Below are 23,527 nucleotides of genomic sequence, written 5' to 3'. Positions count from 1 at the left end.
TAAAAAAATTTTACCTCAACACAACAATCGTATGTGGATACTTCCAGGTGAAATGATTTTGCTACAAATGTTTGAAAACTAAGTTAGTCTGTTCTAGTTCTTGGTAGCCACTGCTATTGGGTTGCTGCTTATTGCTACCAGATCTTCTCATTTTTTAAAAAATGATTTTATTTATTTATTTTCAGAGAGAGGGGAAGGGAGGGAGAAAGAAGGAGAGAAATACTGATGGGTGAGAGAAACATTGATTGGCTGCCTCCTGCCCACTCCCAACCGGGGACCTGGTCTGCAACCTAGGCATGTACCCTGACCAGGAATCAAACTAGCTATCCTTCAGTTTGCAGGCCAGTGCTCAATCCACTGAGCCACACCAACCAGGAGAGACAGATCTTCTCAGTTTTAAAATGATTTGATACACATATATATTGTGAACTTAGCACCATAGTAAGTTTAGTTAACATCAATCATAGTAACAAATATTTTTTTGTGATGAGAATTTTTAATATCTACTTTCATAGCAACTTTCAAATATGTAATACAGTATTGTTAACTATAGTTGCCATGCTATACATTGTACCCCAGGACTTATAATCTTATGACTGAAAGTTTGTACCTTTTGACCACTTTCACCCATTTCATCCCCTTTTCCACCACTTCTGGCAACCATCAATCTGTTTTCTGTGTGTGTGTGTGTGTGTTTAAAAATTCCACATATAAATGAGATCACATAGTATATATTTTGTCTTTCTCTAACTTATTTTATTTACTATAATGCCCTCAAGGTCCATTCATGTTGTTGCAAATGACAAGATTTCTTTCCTTTTATGGCTGAATATTCCTCACTGTATATACACACCACAACTGCTTATCCATTCATCTGTGATGGACACTTAGGTTGCTTCCATGTCTTGTTATTATAAATAATGCTGCAATAAACTTAGGGGTGCATGTATCTTTTCAAGATAATGATTTTTTTCTTTCATATTTGGCCAAAAGAGGGATTGCTGGGTCATGTGGTAGCTCTATTTTTTAATTTTATGAGGCACTCCCATACTGTTTTCCACAGTAGCTCTACCAATTCACATTCCCACCAGCAGCAAACAACCTTGTCAGCACTTTTTTCCTCTTGTCTTTGATGATAGTCATTCTGACAGATGTGAGGTGATGGCTCATTGTGGTTTGGATATGCATTTCCCTGATGATTAGTGATGTTCAGCATCTTTTCATGTCTGTTGTCTGTTGGCCATTTGGATGTCTTCTCAGATTTCATTTTTTAATAGAAGCAGGAAATCTAGAGTCCATTTTGTATGAGATCTTCCCATTTTTTAAGCGTTTGTTTGGTTTTTATGAAAAGTATCATTGAACCCAAAGGAAAACTGTGTGTGGCTCAGTGGGGAGAGAGATCTATGTGGGCATTCATACTGATGTGAAATAGAGAGTGGGTTCGGGGCTGCTGTATTCCTCACCTACCTGGTTCCTTAGGGAAACCTCTTTATCTTCTGAACTCCAGCTTCAATTCAGAACCACAGATTTGTGGTTCCCAGAAGGAGGGGGTGGGGGAAGAGGGAATATATTTCTAGATTCCTGGAATTATTTTTGAACAATCTGGGCTTGTTATGCAGTCTAAAAGCCCCATACCATTTTAAAACACAACACTCAGGTGTGAGAGAAACAATAACAGGCAGCCTCATTGTAAAATTCTATTTAGCACGGCTAACCTCTTGTCAAGGTCTCTACTTTACATGTTTGTTGTGAAAAGGTTTCCTTAGCAACCAAGATCATTGGCTTATTATATAAAAGAGAGCCCAGACCAGCCTTCTAACATCTAAAGATTCGATGCTGGGTTTGCTTTTCCCTCCCAATAATAATCAGCACACAGATGGCAAGAGCTAACAGCAAGAGCATAGGGGCTGCTGTGTTTGAATGCAAAGTGGGAGGTGCTTTGGGCCACACACGTGGTGGCCTCCCCTTCTCCACACTCTCTTGTCTTTCAACAGAGTCTCTTCTAGCAAGGCTGCTCCACAAAAGGAAATCTGGCATTTCATTATGGCACTAGGGAAAATAAAAATGCTCATACTTCACTGAAAAACTCATAATGAAAATAGTCACATTGAGTTCCACCTGAAAGAAAAATGTATATTCTTACAAACTGTCAGTATGGAAGAAAAGACTGATAATGAAGAAAGAATGATGAGCCTCTATGATCACATTTGGGGCATACTTGAGAAGATATAACATGGGGGCTATTTTCTAATTTTTATTCTGAAATTAGTGATTTCTTCAATTAAAGAGAGTTCCCTGCTTCAATGGTGGTTCTTTTTTCATAAACTAAGTTGGGGAAATTTCCAGAAAGAGGCTATTATTTTCGACAGTCCTTTTGAGATAATAAATGCCCTTCCCTTTTTCTTCCCATGGAAAGTGCAGCAGATGCCTCAGTTTGAGAACAGGAAAAAAAACGTGGTCTTCGTGACTGTGGCAGCTCTGACACCAGATAATTCCCAACAGGTCAGGCCTATCCACTAATTTTGTGAATAAGAAAAGCGGGAAAAGGACATTAATGATAAAAATCAAACCCCTTCCTTTTTTGGCTCTTGGGTTTTGGGAGCCATTTCCCACCTGTTTTGGTTCTCTTTAGCTCCTGATTAACTACAGAAATTTTTCCTAGAATTGGTTGTTCACACTTACATTAGCAACCTTGGCACTACCAAGTTATTTATGATTTTTCTTGGCTGGCTGACCATTAAATAAAACTTACAATTCAGGCAATGGCTTGCGTTTCTGACCTACCACACTCTGGGTGGACTAAGGACAGGCAACTTGGGGAGTCTCATTCTGAACAAGGTTCCCCCAGCTCTCAGGGAACACTGTGTCCCTTCATGAAATGTAAAAATAATTAGCCCAGGATTTGCAAGGAAACTTCTCAGAACTTCTCCTCTTGTAGCATTCAGTATGGTTTCAGAATCTTCCAGTTTCTGAGAACCCCTGGTGACTTATAACAGGAGTCACCGGGGCATATTCAAGTACTCACCGACAATTGTCAGAAGGGGACAATACACACAGAAAGTGAGAGACACTCTGATTACAGCAGCTTTGTTTGCACCCATGGTTTTTGTTTTTTAAAGCTAGGTGAGACTTGCTGGATTTTTTTCTTATTAATGAGTTCCCCTTAAGTTGTGAACTCAATCTGTTCCATTATTTTTCTGTCTGAAATGACCAAAGTCACTCTTACGTTAACCAAATAAAAGATTGTTATGAGTTACCTTCATGTTTTTTTTCCTCACATGGACATTACCCCATAAAGAGTGGTCAACATTTTTTGGAATAGGATGCATGCACAACGCAGAAAAATTGTGTAAAGCAAAGAAGTTTGGCTGTCAATTTGGAATCCACCATCCAATGAAGGCTCCTTTAGGCTTGATCCTCAACCATCAGTCCTTAAGGGTAAGCAGATTCACTTTCTTAAAATACTATTTTGCCTTGAAGCAAAAGAACATGAACCCAACAGCAAGAGATCTCAAATTTAATGTCAGTATGCCTTTTACAGTGAAGTAAACCTAGAAAAAAATTTGATTATTTCTCATTCCTAACTCTTAGAGGTAATTGAGTGCTTCTTTGTGACGCAAGATGCTAACTTTTGTGAATACATAAATATTCTCATTTTATTTTTGTGTGCTCTTTTCTGTCCCAATGAAGGTTTTTGTGAAGTGGTGCACTTGAGATTGTTGCTGCAAATTTCAGATTTTGTTTATTTATTTATTTTTTTTGCCTCCTTTCACTTAGGTAGCAGCTGGGAAAAAAAAGGTGCAATTTAAATAATGAAGGTACATATTTAAAATGAAAGATATGAAGACTCAAGTTCGTGCTCATCATCATAAATTGTTTCTGGTGTAAATTAGCCTTGTGAGAAGTGATTCCTACTTTCTAGGTGGACTGTAATCTGTGAATCAAAGGATTTGCTGTAGTAAGAAGTAGTTTCAGGATCGCCAACCCGAAAAGACCAAGGGCTGTGGTTTTGGCGGAGAGAGAGTCCTTCAAAAGGGCCACTAGGTGGCGGTGCTGCACCGTAAGTGCTGGGACGTCGCCTGCCCTCTACACTACCAGGGCAAGAAATAAAATATTTCTTGTTGAGAGAACTCTGATCACGAGGCTTGTACCCAGGAACAATTAGGGTGGCTCACGCAGAGGCAATTTTTATATGTCATATATTGGTAACCAAATTTTCTGTTAAGCTTTTGTTGAGGCTTTCAGGCAATGAACCCTTGACTGAAGGGCATCGTGGCTTTCATACATTTTATTTTTTTTAAATTGGAAAGGAATCTAATGGCAAAATTAAGAATTTGTTGAGATTTATAAGTAAGACCTTATTTTTTATAGTAATTTATGTTTTTTTCCGTTGGATGATTAAAATTTTCCTGAGACTGAGGAGTTTGATGACTAAATGGAAAAGTAAAAGACTGGTGGCCAGAGTGGCATCAGGTGGCAGGAGGCATGGATTCAAAATAAAGAGCTGGAAGGTCACTGGGAGGCACTTGTTCTCAACTGCAGTCTGAGAGACTTGGGCTGGACACTGTTGAGGTCCCTTCTAATTCTGACAGTTTATGATTATCTGAGTTTAAGCAGTTGCAAAGTATAGGAGCTCCTGAAAGCCATTCGATGCCAGTTTACTGTGAAGGCACATTAATGTTGCTCTTGTTTAATGACAGAGGTCATGTCCATTCCTGGAATTCCAAGGTACAGAATGAAAACTGTAAAGTTTTAATTAAAGAGGTAATGGAATTGTCTATTATGATATTATCTTAGTGCTTTATCTTTGCTTTTGAAATGTTACTGAAACAACTGGACACCTGTTTGCTATGTTTAAAATCATGTTAGAAAGCCAGACAAAGATAAATACTGTAGGTTCTCACCGTTATGTGGAATATGAAGAAGCTGAACTCATAGAAGTAGAGAGAAGAATGATGGTTACCAGAATAGTTAATAATAGTCTTATATACTTGAAAGTTGCTAAGAGAGATCTTAAAAACCATCAGCACACACACAAAAAGGTAATTATGTGAGGGGATGGAGGTGTTGACTAACTTTATTGAAGTAATCATTTCAAAATATATACATGTATCAAATCATCCCCTTGTACACCTTAAACTTACATGTGTTATGTCATTACCAACTCAGTAAAGCTGAAAAAAAAAATTACATGAGAATTTTTGAATCATAAATCTGACATTGAAGATATATAAAATTCTGTCTCAGGGACATGGCATATTTTGCATACATTACATATATTCCCTTTGAATTAACTTATACATTTTCTTTTAAATAATTTTTTCATTTATTAAAGAAACCAGTTAGGGGCTCTGCCTTCAAGGAGATTACATTTTTCTGGTCAAGCAATTGGACAAACAGCTATAAGAATGTATAGTAAGGGATCTATCTGAGTGGAGAGGTAGATTTTCTGAGGGGATGCAGCAGTAGAGATGAAAATTACTGTCTGGAGCAAACTCACAAGAAAAACTGAATGTTAGGTTAGATAATACAGGGCTGTTTATAGAAAAAAACAATCCTTTAACAGAGGAAACAGAAAAAAGCATTATGTGTCTGTCTTAAATACTTTTTCTTTATGAAACCTGGAAACATTTGTAAAATTCTTTCAACACTTTCATCATAGACACTATAGAAAGCTATAGAAACAATTGCTAAGGACATATTTTTAATAGTTGTATACAGAAAAAAAACTTTAAATATCAGTAGCTTTCCTATTCCCTATTAAACTTCTTTTTTTCAACCCTGTTGGTCATATCTTTCCTTTAGGAGAATTGTGAACACCTAATTAGAATTGCATAGTTACCCAACATTAGAAATTAAGAACTAACAGTTTACATTTGTGATGTAGAGCATTTTGGGTTAATGGCAACTTTTGCTTATGCAAGAAATGAATACACCCAAATCTGTCATTCATATTGTGAACAAAACAAAGGGAAAATACTCATAGAACCAGTGATTCAGAGTTATTTTTGTTTGGGTGAAAAAACATCTTTTGAGAAGGACAATGGTTCACTGAGCAAATGCCACAGTGCATGGGATGGCAGCCACTCTCATAACTGAGTGGAGGAGGAAAAAGGTTTTTTTTTCCCCACAAGGCCAGTTTTGATGCAATTGAAACATTACATTTATAAAACCCTACTCTTGCTGATGAGTAATCTTATTTTAAGGATGATCCTTTGTTTGAGATACATACGTTCTGACAACTAACTCCCCTTCCCACCTCCCAAACAGAATGTTTGGGGTTTGATATTATTCTTTATTAATGTTTCTGTACTACTTCCACAACTTGGGCTCCTTCTAAGCACCACATGCAACCCTAGCAGCTGGAGTGCGTTGTGACCCCTTCTCGCAGGGACCCTGGTCAGGGTGTTTGTTTAGAATCAGAGAATATAGGGGTGGGCATGGTTAAAGATCATCTAATCACTTATTTTACACGTGAAAGATTAGATCTTGAGTTTCCTTGCATATATTATATGTTGTGGAGCTCCAACAAGAACTCAGAGATGAGAAAGTATGCGAGCATTTGTTATGTATGAAGAATTTACTGCAATAACTGTGGAACACACCTTATTTAATTTTAGTCCTTAAGGCTGGAAAAATAAAGGATACCAGTAGAAATCTGATTTTGCTGGCTGTTCACTCTCACTCACTCATTAAAAAAATGTTAATTGAGGGGCTCTGTCAAGCACTACGCTGAGGATACAAAGGTATGTAAGCATAAATGGATTGCAACCTTAAGTTGTTTATGGTTTAGCTGTAGAGACAGACATTAATTAAACAATCACACAAAAAAGATGTGAATTGTAACAGAGATGTGAAAAGATGTCTCCCCCACAAAAATGGGGGTGGGAGATGGGGAGGCATCAAGAATGGCACAGGAGCTGGCTGTGTGGCTGCTGAACCACCTCCATTGCTCTGACAGCCAGAACAACTACCTGAGGGTGGCCTTTAAAAAGAGCAGGTGGAAATGCCATGTGCTTTTCTCTCTCCTCCCCTGGCTGATCCGTTGGCTGTATGGGGCTCAGGCTCCTGAACCGGAAAGCCTTGTGGGCATTGCATGGTTTAGGAGTGTTCTCCGTATCCCTCCCAGAGCACTAGCCCGGTAAAGGAGGAGGCTCGAAGGCTCGGGCTGGGGGGTCCCAGGAGGTGGTGTGGCTGGGCTGCAAGCCCCATGCTTCTCACCTGCTCCGAAAGCCACTGCAGCAGCCACCTGCCCTCTGCCCAAACGTGGTCCTCTAATGCGGGTCTGGCAGTGGAAGTTCCCACCATCGCTGCCACTCCAGCCCAGGAAGGGCCTTAAACACACTGCACCAACATGTGGGATTGGGCTTAGTGCATCAGTTGGTGCCGGTCCTGGAAGCTGCCTGGCCATGTGACAAGCCCGGGGCCCTTCCCCTGCCTGAAAATACACAGCACGCTGATAGCTGGAGGTATGCTGCATAGGTCTGGCGGTGTTAAAGGGGTGAATCTCAGGATATTCCCCTCAGCCTATTTTGTAGTGGGCAATAAGACTTTGGACAGGTGTGACACACCTTGCACACCTTCCTCCAAGGAAGCCACTCTTTCTTAATATAGGATTGGTTCCTACCTTTGTCATGTAGTTCTGATTGTGCCTTCTAACCCTCTTGCTAAATTTGTCACTTCTAGAGTATAGGATGCCAACTTGTCCAGTAATGCTATCCTCTGGACATTGCACACGCCACTTCCCAGGGACAACCAACTGACCTGGACCTTGCAAGACCCTTCTCCCTTGCATGAAGCCTTCCCTTCACTCCAGACATTCTTTCGTTAAGGACCTCTGGGCAAGGGGTTAGGTAGAGCCATGCCTCTTGGCCTTCAGGAAGTAGAAACAGGAGAATGAATGAATGAATGAATGAATGAATGAGAACTTCATTCATTTTCCCTTGTAAGAATTCAAGTGTCCAGAGTGTTAAAAGGGGTACACTTGAAATTGTAACAAGAGGACCCTTACCCACATGGGAAGCTGCAGCAGTGCTGACACCTAGAGCTGTGTTGCATGGATTCTGCCCAGCCAGGCACACAGGTGCACCAGAGAGCAACAACTGGAGGAAGAAGACAGAATGCTGCAAGTAGGAGGCTGGGACACACAGACTACAAAGGATGCCTGAAGCCAGGCAGTGACTGGAAACCATCAGAGCCACCTATGTTTCAAAGAGGATGATGCCTTTGAGTGGGAGAAGAGATTCTTGGGCAACCTTGAACTGAGCTGGCAGAGGGTGTCAGGGTGATGATTTTCTTTGGATATTTTAGAGGAAATGGGCTTTGAGGCAGAAACCTGCCATTATTTCAAACTGTATATATTTTTAATAAAAGATTCCTTTGCCTTTCTGCCAAACTCTGTCTCCAGAGTTTTTACCTATTGGTGACGAGCTGTAGGAACCCACTGGTTGTTCAGTTACAAAGTTACACTGATGAGGGTGGTGAAGGACATGACAAATCTTATGTATTACGACATGATGTAAAAGCAGACTGAGCAATTTTCCATGAATGTGTCCTTGCAAAGGCTCAGCTAACCAAGTACTGACCAATTTGGAGGAGAGCTGATTTGGAGGAGAGGCTGGACCAGCTGGAAGGATAAGAACAGATTCCATCCTCCCTTTGACTAATTTCTCTGAAACCTAATGGTCTTGCTTTCAGATGGCTTTCCCTAATGATTTTCCTGTCATAGTTTTAACAATAGCTGTGTCAATATATTTTTCTTGAAAAAGTTGTAGAAAAGGCTTTGCTTTGTGAAATTGTGCTCAAAAGGGTGACAGCTTGCTTTCCTCTCTCCCAACTACACTGTTGAATCTTGGTAAAACTCCATGAAAATTGATTGTGACATTGACAGGGACTTCTCTCTACTATGAACTATGATCCTAAAAGTTAAGACTGCTTTTCTACATATGTATGAATGTCTGTCCACTTGTCCATTTGTCTGTCTGTCTGCTCATCCTCCTATAGCAGTTTTTCCCTGTTCTGACACAATTGAATTGTAAGGACAGTTTTGTCATTGGTTATGATGATTCTACAAATTTTGTTTGCTTATAAGACCAAAAGAATACAGAAAATGAAATGATTTTGTTTTGACAAAATGGTGAAACCCTATGAGTGGTGTCTTTTTTTATTTCCACAGTTGTCATTACAAAGTTTGTGCAACACCATGTTTTTTCTCTTTTGGTGATATCTTTGCAGATATATTTACTTGCAAAAATATGTATACACTAAATCATTTTTAATAAAATTAAATCACTCTATAACATTTTTGTGGCCTTTTTCCTTTTTAGTGTTATGTCGCAAACATTTTAAGTTCAGTTAATATAATTACATGGTATTCCACTCCAAGAGTGCCATAATTTATTTAATTAATCTCTTTTGGTTGGGTACAATTTAGAATGTCTCACCAAATTTGTTGCAGTGAGCATTCTTGCATGTTCACCTTTGTGAACACATTAATTTCCTTCTGATAGATTTCTAGAAGTGGAACTGTTGCATCAAAGTCTTTTGATATATGTTGCCAAAATGTTGTTTTTCACTAGGTGTATCAGTTTATACTCCCATGAACAAAGCATGAAACATCTGTTTCTTCACTGAAAACTTTTCCATAGCTTACTGACTATTTTTCACCATTGAAAACTTTTCTTCCTTTAAAATTATTTATATTTATTGATTTATTTTAAGTATAATTTATTATGTTATTACGATTGCATCAATTTTTCTCCCTTTGCACTACTCCTCCTAGTACCACCATTCCCTCCAGCAATCCTTCCCCTTAGTTCGTGCCCATGGGTCATGCATATAAGTGCTTTGGCTTCTCCATTTACTGTACTATTAATGTTTCCTCGTCTATTTTGTGCCTACCAATTATGCTTTTTAATCCTTGCACCTTTGCCCCCCTCCTCATCCTTTCCCCTTCCAACTGATAACCCTCCAAATGATATCCATATCTATGATTCTTTTCCTATTCTGGTAGTTTGCTTAGTTAGTGGTTTTTTTTTTTAATTAGTTGTTGATAGTTGTGAATTGGTTGCCTTTTAATGTTCATGGTTTTTTAAAAAAGATTTTACTGATTTATTTTAGAGAGAGGGGAAGGGAAGGAGAGAGGGAGAGAAACATCAATGTGTTTCCTCTCATGCACCCCCAGCCAGGAACCTGGCTCACAGCCGAGGCATGTGCCCTGATTAGGAATCAAACTGGCCACCCTTTGGTTCACAGGCTGGCATACAATCCACTGAGCTATACCAGCCGTGGCTTAATGTTCATAGTTTTGATTTTCTTATTTTTCTTAAATAAGTCCCTTTAACATTTCATGTTGTAATGACTTGGTGAGGATGAACTCCTTTAGCTTTACCTTGTCTGGGAAGCATTTCATCTGCCCTTCTGTTCTAAGTGATAGCTTTGCTGGATAGAGTAATCTAGGTTGTAGGTGCTTGCTTTTCATGACTTTGAGTACTTCTTGCCAGTCCTTTTTTGCCTGCAAAGTTTCTTTTGAGGAATCAGCTGATAGTCATATGGGAACTCTTTTATAGGTAAGTCTTTGCTTTTCTCTTGCTGCTTTTAAGAATCTCACCTAATCAACAAAACAAACAAGCAAGGAAAATGTAACCAGAGACATTGACATTAAGAACAAACTGACAGTAGCCAGATGGGAGGTGGGAGGGGATGAGGGAGGGAAAAGGGGAAGGGTTTTCAGGAACATCTATGAAGAACACATGGACAAAACCAAAGAAGGGTAGGATCAACTGTGGGAAGTGGGGGTGGCTGGTGTGGTGGGGAGTGGTCAGGGGAAAGTGGAGACAACTGTACTTGAACTGTACTTGAATAAATAAATAAATAAATAATAAAAAGATTATCTTTAACCTTTGACATTTTAATTATGATGTGCCTTGGTGTGGTCCTCTTTGAGTCCAACTTGTTTGGTACTCTGTGTGCTTCTTGGACTTGTATGCCTATTTCCTTCACCAAATTAGGGAAGTTTTTTCATTATTTTTCAAATAAGTTTTCAGTTTCTTGCTCTTCCTCCTCTCCTTCTAGCACCCCTATGATTTGGATGTTGGAACATTTAAAGTTGTCCCAGAGGTTCCTAAGCCTATCCTTGTTTTTTTTTTTTAATTTTTTTGTTTCTTCTTTCTGTTCTGGTTGAATGCTTATTTCTTCCTTATGTTCCAAATCATTGATCTGAATCCTGGTTTCCTTCCCTTCACTGTTGGTTCCCAGTGGATTTTTCTTTATTTCACTAAGTGTAGCCTTCATTTCTTCCTTTATGTTGTTGTTATACTCAATGAGTCCTCTGAGCATCCTGATCACCATTGTTTTGAACTCTGCATCTGATAGGTTGGCTATCTCCATTTTGTTTCGTTCTTTTTCTTGGGTTTTGTTCTGTTCTTTCCTTTGGGCCATATTTCTTTGTCTCCTCAATTTGGCAGCCTCCCTGTGTTTGTTTGTATTAGGTAGAACTGCTTGACTCCTTGTCTTAGTAGCATATGCTGTGATAGAAAAGGCACCTGTAAATAGTGTGGGGTGTAATATTAGGTAATCACCAGTGTGGGGCAACCCACTTCCCCAATTTGTGGCTCTGTGTGGGTGGAGGACTCATAGAGGGACCTGTGTTGCTGACTGACTTCTGTGGGGCTGCCTGGCACTCTCCCCATTTCCAGTCACTTCATCTACTTCTTGTATGTGACTTGTGTCCTTATAGCTGTTGCCCTGGTGTTGAATCCCAGAGTGGTTGGTTTGCATATATTTAAGACTGTGTATGCCTTTTAAGCAGAGTTTCCTGAAAGTCTGGCAGTTTCTTTCACTGCCTGAACTTCTGCTGGTTTTTTCAGCCAGTAGTTAATGGGATTTATCTTTGGGGCACTGGAATTCTGGGCTGTGTGGTCTGGCCTGGAGCTGGGATTGCTTGCTCCTGATTTTTACCTGCCACATGTGAGTGAGGGACCACCCATTCCTGTTCTGCTGCTACTGCTACATTTTTGAGCCATACCAGTCTCTTTGCCTCTCGGCCTCATCTCCAAATCTTCATCCCTCTACCTGTCTGGATGAATGTGGCTTCTTTAAATTCTTGGTTGTCAGACTTACAGCTTGATTTTCTAACAGTTCTGGGTGTTATTTGTTTTGAGATTTAGTTGTCATTTTTTTTTTTTGTGGTTGCATGAGGAGGTGAAGCATGTCTACTTATGTCTTCATCTTGACTGGAATTCTGAAAAATTTTCCACAGCTTATTGACTAGTTACTTTTTGTGAGTGTGTGCATGTGAATTGCCGGCCCATATCCTTTGGTCAGTTTTGTAATGAGATATTTAGTTTTATTTTCTAGTAAGTTCTCTTTATATAGAAAGGACATTGTTCAGTTTATCATTTACATTTTGACTTTGACAATATTGTTTTTGAGTTATAAAACTATTTGAAATAGTCAACTTTATTTACCTCTTCCTTTGTTGTTATTGCATCTGCTGTCATCTTGAGGAAAGACTTCCATGCTCCTAGTTTATATATTTATTCTCTATTTCTGTTCCAGTACTCCATTTTAAAATATTTATAAATTCCTGGAATGTATTTTGGAATACAATGTGTATTAGGAGTATAACCCTTTGTTCCAAGATAGTAGCTTGTTAAAGAACCACTAACAGATTATTTTATTACTTCCTCTCTGACTTAAAATGTCATCTTTGTCATATACTAAATCTGAATATATACTTGCATCTCCTTCTTGGCTCTCAGTACTAGTCATTGGTTGGTGTGCAGATGAAGACACCATTGTTACATTTGTTGGATTAATATAAGGTTGTGTATTTCTTTGCTGTTTTAATTGTTATTTTATGTTATATAAAATATACATAATAGGAAATTTATCATTTTAAGTGCACAATTCATAGACATTAGCTACTTTTATAATGTTGTAAAACTATCATCAATATCCATATCCAGCAATTTTTCATCATCCAAAACAGAAAATCTGTACTTATTAAACAATAACTCCTTATCTCAGATTCCTCCAGGCCCTGGTAATCTAGTCTACTTTCTGTCAGTATGAATTTGCCTATTCTAGGTACCTGATATAATCGGAATCACAAAATATTTGTCCTTCTGTGTCTGGCTTATTTCACTTATCCTAACGTCTTCAAGATTTATCTAGATTGTAGAATGACTCAAAATTTCATTTCTTTTCAAGACTGAAAAATATTCTGTTGTATGCAAGGGCCCAGAGACATACAAAAAGATGCTCAGGATCACTAGCCATCAGAGAGATGCAACTTAAAACCACAATGAGATACCACTTCATACTGGTCAGAATGGCTCTCATAAATAAATCAACAAAGAACAAGTGCTGGAGAGGTTGTGGAGTATACTGTCTAGTGCACTGTTGGTGGGAATACAGACTGGTGCAGCCACTGTGGAAAACAGTATGGAATTTCTTTAGAAAACTAAAAATGGAACTTCCTTTTGACCTGGCAGTTCCACTGCTGGGACTATACCCTAAGAATCCTGAAACACCAATTCAAAAGAACTTATGTGCCCCAATGTTCACACCAGCACAATTTACAATAGCCAAATGCTGGAAGCAATCTAAGTGCCCTTCAGTAAATGAGTGGGTCAAGAAATTATGGTACATTTACACAATGGAATACTACATAGCAGAAAGAAAGAAGGAGATCCTATCCTTTGCAACAGCATGGATAGATCTGGTGAGCATTATGCTATGTGAAATAAGCCAGGTGAAGATTTGAGGGAAGATGGTGACAGGGTAGGAGGGAGCAGATTTCACTTCCCCCTACACATGGGAGAAAAACATAGCTGATCTACGGAGGAACAGAGCAAACAGCCAACAGTACCCCAGCATATACGAAAATAAGAGACCAAAAATTGTAGCAGACACTGAAAAAAACAGACAGCTTAAGGACAATAAGGTCCCAGGGACCAGCTTGAGAACGAGGGTGGCTGCAGCCCCAGACCCAGCGCCTGCCCCTGGGTTTGCCACAGAGTCCTTGGGAGAGAGCCAGGTCAACTGCTCTCTCACTCCCTGGCTAATCAAGGTTTAAACAGCACTGGGAGAGACCTGCTTGCTTGAAGTCGCAGAGAAGGGAAAAAGGACAAAGTGGCAAACACGCAGGGGTTGTGATCACCCTTGAAGTCTGTGGACACCGGCTTGGGAGAGTTGAGAGTCTCGCAGTGAGGGGTACTGATCCCTGATAGTGACTGGTCTGGCTTTAGAATTGGGCTGTACAGAATGGCAGGCTTGAGTAGGAGGGATTTCTCAAAAAGAAAAACTGGGGAATTCTCCTACAACAGCAGCTTGGCCTCCTCCCCACCCAGTTGGGCAGCCATCCTGAGGTTGCTTGGAAGTTTGTGCGGAATGCCCTGTGCACCCCCATAGCACTGGGAAGAGCATGCACCCAAACCCAAGGGACCGAGTTAGCCTGGCCAAGCGTGCACATCCGCACCCCAGTCCACAGCGGTAACCCCAGGAAAGAGTGCTCTCAAGAAGTCCTGAATTCCACACCCAAGGTGTCAGACTAGCTCTGGGGAGAGTGCTCACAAGACTGAGTGCAGATGGGGAAGGGAGAAAAGCCATACCAATCACCCCTCAGCCTGCTGCAGCCAGCAAGACCAGAAAACCAGTTTGGCCAGTTTGAAACCAACTAGAGAGTTTTTTTTTTTAAAGTAATCTTTTATTTTTAAAATTTTTATTATTGTTTTATTTTTCAATACCTTTTTTCCCTCTTTCCTTCTTTCTTGTTTTATTCCTTCATCTTTTCTTTCCAATTTTATCTCTTCTTCCTCCCTTCTTCTGCTTTATTAAAAAATACTGACAAGTGAGACAAAAACACCTAGAACTGTGAAAAGACTGGAGTTTGACCCAAAGAGGGGGCATCCCAACAGTTGAGACAGTGAGGCAAAATTCACTTTGCTATTACAGAGAACCTGCAAGTTACTGTATATTTGTATTATTATTTTTTCATTATTCTTATACCTTTTATTTTAATAGTATTTTTGTATTCCTCTTCTTTCTGTATAGTCTTCTTTGCTTGGCTGGTTATATTGTATCATTTGACAGGTTTCCCTTCTTCTTTCTTTTGTAGTGTTTTTCTAATTTACTGTCCTTCATGTCACTTGTGTTCCTTTAACACACTACTCAAGGTCCTATACTCCCTATTCTTATTATCCAGATCACATAGATTCTGTCATATGACTGTTGCTCTAATATTATTGTAAATAATAGCTGGTCCATACAATTGTAAATACTTCACAACACCCCTCCCAGATCTTAGCCCACTTCACAGTTTCCTGAACTCTATTACTGTAGTGGTTAACTCTATTCTCTCACACACTACACCTATTTACTATCCTTTACTCTTTCTCACCTTACCTCAGAATCTGACCTCCCACAACCTCACTGCTTTCTAGGTCCAACTCACAATCTTTGCCTCCCCAACAAGAGTCTTATCTTCTTTCCATCCTTTCTAAAAAGTGGCTAGTTGGGTGGAATATCATAGTTAATACTATGCATAGCCAAAGGATCTCCTATCTCTTCTCTACTGGCTGCTACTGTAAATATCATAGAATACTCTCTTGCTGTCTTAAACCATTTTGCTTTCCCCCTCCAAATGATCACAAAAAAGAGTAGGTGGAAGTGGTGAAAACCAGGATACCCACTGGAAGAGGAAACCCAACAACATAGGAACCACCAACAGATAATAATAGAAGAAGGTGAAGGAGGGAGTGGAAATCACACAAACCTCAATCCAGGACCTAGCTGGAAACACAAGTAAATGTGGAGAAACCACCCAGTACAAACAACTGAACAAGAGCAAGAGAGAATCCTCAAAACCTTGTACACATGGAAGAACCAGCTTCAATACAACCTGGCCTCACCAGCACAACAAAATACAAGAGGTGGTGGACAGAGTGACCCTCAGTAAAGCAGCTGGTGGGAAGGAGCCACCAAAGAAAGACCCAACAACAATCAAAACCCAAAGACAAACACAGAGCCAACTTAAATGACAGCCTAAGACCAGTAAACTCAGGAGATCAAGGAGACTGCACCACTGACTCTCACAGGTATTCTACCACAGAAGTTTATACCATAAACCCAGAGAGCCAGAACAGATCAATTTAAGAAGCTGAAGCTAACAGGAAGAGTCTCACAAACAATGGGAAGACAAAGAAACAATCACCAAATGAAAGGAAAGAAGGAAGCCTCAGAAAGAATGCTAAATGAAATAGAGGCAAGTCAACTATCAGATATTGAGTTCAAAGCAATGGTTATCAGGAAGCTCAATGAACTCACAATGAGCTACCAGAAACTAGAGGGAAACTACAATGAAATCACTGCAAACTATATCAACATGAAAAAGGAAATAGAAACTCTCAACAAAATCCAAGAGGAAATGAAGAATACAATTTCTGAACTGAAGAACACAGTGGAAGGAATGAAAAGCAGGATTGATGAAGCAGAAGATCAGATCAGCAAGCTGGAGGACAAAGTAGAAAAAAAACACACAGAAAGAGCAAGTAAAGGAAAAGAGACTCAGAAAGAATGAAGAGGGATTAAGAGAAATATAAGACAATGTGAAATGTAATAATATCCATACAATAGCGATACCAGAAGGAGAAGAAGAAGAGCAAGGGAAAGAAAACCTAGTTGAAAAAGTAATGAAGGAACACTTCCCTAATTTGATGAGAGAAAAAGTCACACAAATCCAGGAAACACTGAGAGTCCTAATCAAGAAGAACCCAAAGAGGCCCACCTCAAGACACATCATAATTAAAATGGCAAAATTTCAAGATAAAGAGAGAATCTTAAAGGCAGCAAGGGAGAAACAGGAAGTAACATACAAGGGAGCCCTGATAAGGTTAGCAGCTGACTTCTCAATGGAAATGCTCCAAGCCAGAAGAGAATAGCAAAAAATATTCCAAGTAATGAGAACCAGAGGCCTGCAACCAAGGCTACTTTACCCAGCAAGGCTCTCAATCATGATAGAAGGCCAAATAAGAAGCTTCCAAGACAAAAGAAATCTAAAAGAATACACCTCTACCAAATCAGCTCTGCAAGAGATTCTAAAGGGACTGATCTAAGGAAAGGAAGGAAAAGATAGAGACAGAGAAGCACACAGGTATGAAAATGGCAATGAATAAATACCTATCGATAATAACCTGAAATGTGAATGGATTAAGTGTGCCAATCAAAAGACATAGAATAGCTGAATGGATAAGAAAACATGACCCACATATATGCTGTGTACAAGAGACCCAATTCAAGACAAAAGGCCTACACAGACTAAAAGTGAAGGGCTAGAAACAAATATTCCAAGCAAATAGACAGGAAGAAAGAGCCAGGGTTACAATACTCATATCAGACAAAAAATATTTCCAAAAAAGAACCATAAAAAGAGACCCAGAAGGTCACTTCATAATACTCAAGGGAAGAATCCACCAAGAAGACATAAACATTGTAAATATATATGCACCCAACATAGGAACACCCAAATATATAAAGAAAATCTTAGAGGACTTCAAGAAAGATATGGACAGCAACACAATTATAGTAGGGGATGTTAACACCCTACTATCAAAAATGGACAGATCTTCCAAACAAAATATCAACAAAGATATTGTGGCATTGAACAATGCCCTAGATGAAATAAACTTAACTGATATATAGAGATCCCTCCATCCCAAAGAAGCTAAATATACATTCCTTTCACATGCACATGGAACATTTTCAAGTTAGACCACATGATAGGACAAAACAAGCCTCAACAAATTCAATAAAATTGAAATCATACCAAGCATTTTGTCCCACCACAAAGGACTGAAACTAGAAACCAACCCCAAGGGAGAAAACTAAAACACTGAAAATCATGGAGATTAAATAGCATGCTATTAAACAACGAATGGGTCAAGAATGAAATTACGGAAGAAATCAAAAGGTTTCTGGAAACAAATGAAAATGACCTCACAACAACCCAAAACTTATGGGACACAGCTAAGGCAGTCCTGAGAGGGAAGTTCATAGCAATACAGGCATACCTAAAAAAGACAGAAACAATTCAAACAAACAACCTAACCCCACACCTACAAGAACTCAAGGAACAACAACAAAGACAGCCCAGAGCAAGTAGAAGGAAGGGAATAACCAAGATCAGAGCAGAATTAAATAACACAGAGACTAAAAGCACAATTATAAGGATCAATGAATCCAGGAACTGGTTGTTTGAAAAGATAAACAAAATCGACAAACCTTTAAGCACACTCATCAAGAAAAAAAAAGAGAAAGGATCCAAATAAACACAATCAGAAATGAAAGAGGAAAGATTACAACTGACACCACAGAAATACAAAGGATTGTTAAGAAATTAGTATGAAGAACTGTATGCCAAGAAATTTGAAAACCTAGGTGAAATGGACAAATTTCTAGAAAAATATAATCTTCCAAAACTCAATGAAGAAGACCCAGAAAGCCTGAACAGATCAATAACAGCAGATGAAATTGAAGCAGTAATCAAAAAACTCCCGACACACAAAAGTTCTGGACCAGATGGTTTCACAGGAGAATTCTACAAAGGATTTAAGGAAGAGCTAACCCCTATGCTTCACAGACTATTCCAAAAAATCCAAAATGATGGAAGACCCCCAAACTCTTTTTATGAAGCCAACATCATCCTAATCCCAAAACCAGATAAAGACACAACAAAGAAAGAAAACTTCATACCAGTATCACTGATAAACATAAACACTAAAATCCTCAACAAAATACTGGCAAACCGCATCCAACAATACATTAAAAAGATCATACACCATGACCAAGTGGGATTTATCCCAGGGATACAAGGATGTTTCCATATTCACAAACCAGTAAGTATAATACATCACATAAATAAAAGCAAAGACAAAAATCACATGATCATATCAATAGATGTGGAAAAAGCATTTGATAAGGTACAACACCCATTTATGATAAAAACACTCGGTGAAGTGGGAATAGAGGGAGCATTCCTCAACATAATAAAGGCCATATATGAGAGAAGTACAGCCAACATCATACTCAATGGGCAAAAACTAAAATCTTTTCCACTAAGATCAGGACCAAGACAAGATTGTCCACTTTCACCACTTCTATTCAATATAGTATTGGAAGTTTTAGCCACAGTGATCAAACAAGAAAAAGAAATAAAAGGCACCCAAATCGGAAAGGAGGAAACAAAAATGTCATTGTTTGCAGATGACATGATAGTGTACATAGAAAATCCTATAGACTCCACCAAAAATATTGCTCGACCTAATAAGTGAATTTGGCAAAACAGCAGGATACAAAGTCAGTATTCAGAAATCAAAGGCATTTCTGTACACCAACAATGAAACAGCAGAAGGAGAAATGAAGAAAAAAACCTCTCATTCGGTATAGCAAAAAGAAGAATAAAATACCTAGGAATAAACCTAACCAAGGTAAAAGACCTGTATGCAGAAGACTACACAACACTGAAGAAAGAAATCAAGGAAGACACAAATAAATGGAAACATACACCGTGTTCATGGATCTGAAGAATTAACATCATCAAAATGTCCATACTACCCAAAGCAATTTACACATTCAATGCAATGCCTATTAAAGTACCAATGGCATATTTCACAGACATAGAACAAACACTTCAAAAATTTATATGGAACCATAAATGACTGAACAGCTGCTGCAATTTTGAGAAAGAAGAGCAAAGTAGGAGGGATCACAATACCTGATACCAAACTCTATTTGAAGGCCATTATAATCAAGACAACATGGTACTGGCATAAAAACAGGCACATGGACCAATGGAACAGAATGGAGAACCCAGAAATAAACCCAAGTCTTTATGGTCAATTAATATTTGACAAAGGGGGCAGCAACATAAAATGGAGTAAAAATAGCCTCTTCAACAAATGGTGTTGGGAGAACTGGACAGCTACATGCAAAAAAATGAAACTCGAGCACCAACTTACACCATACACAAAAATAAATTCAAGGTGGACAAAAATAAATTCAAGGTGGATAAATATAAGCCATGACACTATTAAAGTCCTAGAGGAGAACATAGGCAGGAAAATCTCAGATATTTCACACTGCAATATTTTTGCTGATATGTTCCCCAGAGCAAGGGACATAAAGGAAGGAATAAACAAATGGGATCTCATAAAAATAAAAAGCTTCTGCACGGCTAAAGAAAACAGTATTAAAATAAAAAGAGAACCAACTGTATGGGAAAACATATTTGCCAATGATACCTCAGACAAGGGTTTAATCTCCAAAATATACAAAGAACTCACACAACTCTACTCTAAGAAGACAAGCAACCTAATTAAAAAATGGGCATAGGACTTGAACAGACACTTCTCCAAGGAGGAAACACAGAGGATCCAGAGACACATGAGAAGATGCTCAATATCGCTAACTATCAGAGAGATGCAAATTAAAACCATAATGAGATATCGCTTCACACCAGTCAGAATGGCCATCATAAACAAAGCAACAAACAACAAGTGTTGGAGAGGTTGTGGAGAAAAGGGACCCCTAGTGCAGACTGGTACAACCACTATGGTAAACAGTATGGAATTTTCAAAGATAACTATAAATGAATCTGCCTTTTGACCCAGCAATTTCACTGCTAGGATTATATCCTAGGAATCCTGAAACACCAATCCAAAAGAACCTTTGCACTCCAATGTTCATAGCAGCACAATTTACAGTGGCCAAGTGTTGGAAACAACCTATGTCCACCAGTAAATGAATAGATAAAAAAACTATGGTACATTTACACAATGAAATTCTATGCAGCAGAAGGAAAGAAGGAGCTCCTACACTTTGCGACAGCATGGATGGAACTGGAAAGCATTATGCTGAGTGAAATAAGCCAGGCAGTGAAAGACAAATAACCTTTTGATCTCACCTTTAACAGGAACCTAATCAACAAAACAAAGAAACAAGCAAAATATAACCAAAGACATTGAAATAGAGAACAGGCTGACAGTGTTCAGAGGAGAGAGGGGAGGGAATTTCAGGGGAAAAGGGGAAGGTTTTACAGGAACAAGTATAAAGGACACATGGACAAAAACTAGGGGTGGGTGGAAATGGGAGGGAGGTGGGGAGGGCTGGATTGGTGGGCCGGGATAGAAGTAAAAGATAGAAAATTGTACTTGAACAATAATTAAAATAAAATTAAAAAAGAAAAAAAAGAAAAAAAATGTTGCACGTGTGTACATACACACATGCATATGTATACATATATACACATGCATGCATGTACACACACATGTACACACATATACACACGTGTGTGCATGCATTTGTGTATATGTATGTATGTATGCATGCATGCATGCATGTATATATAAAACATTCAGGAGCTTAATAGAATAGAAACCCTGGAGCTCATCTATAGATGCTGCCCATCAACTCTGCACAAGATATCTCTGCCTTGGAAGTCATAGTAAAAGAAATGAACACTATGTGTTCTCCTTAAATTGGTCACAACACACTTGGTTCAATTACGTGTCTTTGATAACCGCACAAACTAAGTGAGAGAACTACTTTTTCTTTAGTCAGCTTTACTGGTAGGGTTCTTACCTATGTATTGTAAAAATAAAGTGGGTTTAGAATGATACAGGTAGGACTTTTATCATAAATACCAATATGGTTTTCTAATACTTACTATTTAGACTAATAATTTCTCTGTACAACTAGTGAAGTTAAGAACTATTCTTTCATTTGTTTCTGAGAATGTGGATCACATCAGAAAAATCTAGTTCTTTAAGTTTCTAAGTAGAAGTGAAAAAATATGATTACCAAAAGAGATTTTACTTTCAAGTTATTGAAAAGTTTTCTGAATAGCTCAAGGGAGAAATAAAAATCACATAATAAAATACTGACATTTTTCTTAAAATTTTAAGAGGTAATATGATAACTTACTGCTGGCTAGAACCTGTCTTGGGACCATGAATTGAAAGTTATTCCATAAGAGTATCTATCTACTTATCTTAAGTTGCAGCGAAAAGGTATTGTATAATAAAGAGGCTGGGTGATGGGTTCATGTGCAGACATCATATTGTTTTCTCTGCTTTGGTGCATGTTTGAAAAATACCATAAAATGCCTTTGTTTTTTTGCTTTTTTTTAAAAGAATTTATTTGGTCTATGTCCTTCCTGGGGTGGAGATTTTAATCCCTTGATATTTCCACCGTGATAGAAGTGACTATTATTTGTGAAGGGCCCTTCAGACCACACCTAAGTTTATGCTAATGAGGTGATCATTGGGCTACCCTTAATTCTAGGATGGGGGCTGGTGTGAGGGAGTTTTGCCTGCAGAGACCCCTTGCCCACTGTGGATGAGAATAAGTCTACCGAGACATGATCTGCTTGGGGAGGAAAGGTGGCCAATCTCTCAAAGGAGAAGGGCCAGGAGCCTGTTCCTTAATGGCATTTTATTGGGTTTAATTTGCATAGGAACACAGGTCATATACATAAAGCTCACCAATCATTGTCAGGCAGTAATGATCAAACAATAGATAACATTCAAAGAACTTTGAGGGCTTATTTTGAGTCAGGGTCAGATAGCTAAAGGGCCGTAAAAAAACTTTTGGGGAAACAAACTCATTGTATGCTTGGACCCTTATCATTTAAATTGAGGGTATTTTTAGCAAAGCAGGTTTCACAGAATTTTGTGCATTCTTTCTTAGGCCTCATTGCCCTGGGGAACCTGCCCTTTCCAGCACAGGGCTGCACCTACCTCTGGCATTGTTTCAAGCTTAAGTCTGACAGGGGAAGTAAGGCAGCTAAGAGATTAGGAAACTTCCCATAGACAGAATGAGGACTCAGGCTGCATCAAAGCTGATGGGTGAGGGTCCATCACCTTCTTTTTCTATAGTCCCCCCAAGTCCTTCCCTGAGGGCCCCTTCATGATCATGCCTGTCTTAGGTCATCCCTTCCTTGAGGAATCTTACCCATCATTGGCTAACCAGTCATCCACTTGGGGCCAAGAAGGGTGAAGTGAAAGAGGGCAGAGGCAGTGTCTCTGCCAGGGAGATAAGCTTTGTCTCCTTAGTGGCTTATGGTCCCAAGGTCTCTTTACTTAGCCTTAGTCATGGGGGTTTACAGCTTCTGAAACTAGGCAGGGTGATTCCCAGCAGGCTGGCCACCCTAGAAAGACCAACCACATGACTAGATGGTTGCAACTTTGAGCCAGGTGATATCAGATCAAGCTCTGGGGAGGGTAGAGTAGGTGGAGATTGAATTTAGTCACCTGTCCAATGATTCAAACAATTATGTTTACTTAGCAAAATCCCATTAAGAACCCTGAACACCAAAGTCAGGCGAACTTCCCAGTTGGTGACATGTCCTGATTCTACATGGAGATGACATGGAAGTTCCAAGTTTGTGAGTTTCCTAGACCTCACCTTACAGATTTTTTCTTTTCTCTGGTCTTGATTTGCATCCTTTATAATAAGACCATATTTATAA

Source organism: Phyllostomus hastatus, unplaced genomic scaffold (genome assembly GCF_019186645.2).
Source record: "Phyllostomus hastatus isolate PE091 unplaced genomic scaffold, TTU_PhHast_1.1 phas_contig_80, whole genome shotgun sequence".
Taxonomy (NCBI): Eukaryota; Metazoa; Chordata; class Mammalia; order Chiroptera; family Phyllostomidae; genus Phyllostomus; species Phyllostomus hastatus.
This window is presented reverse-complemented; position numbering follows the sequence as displayed.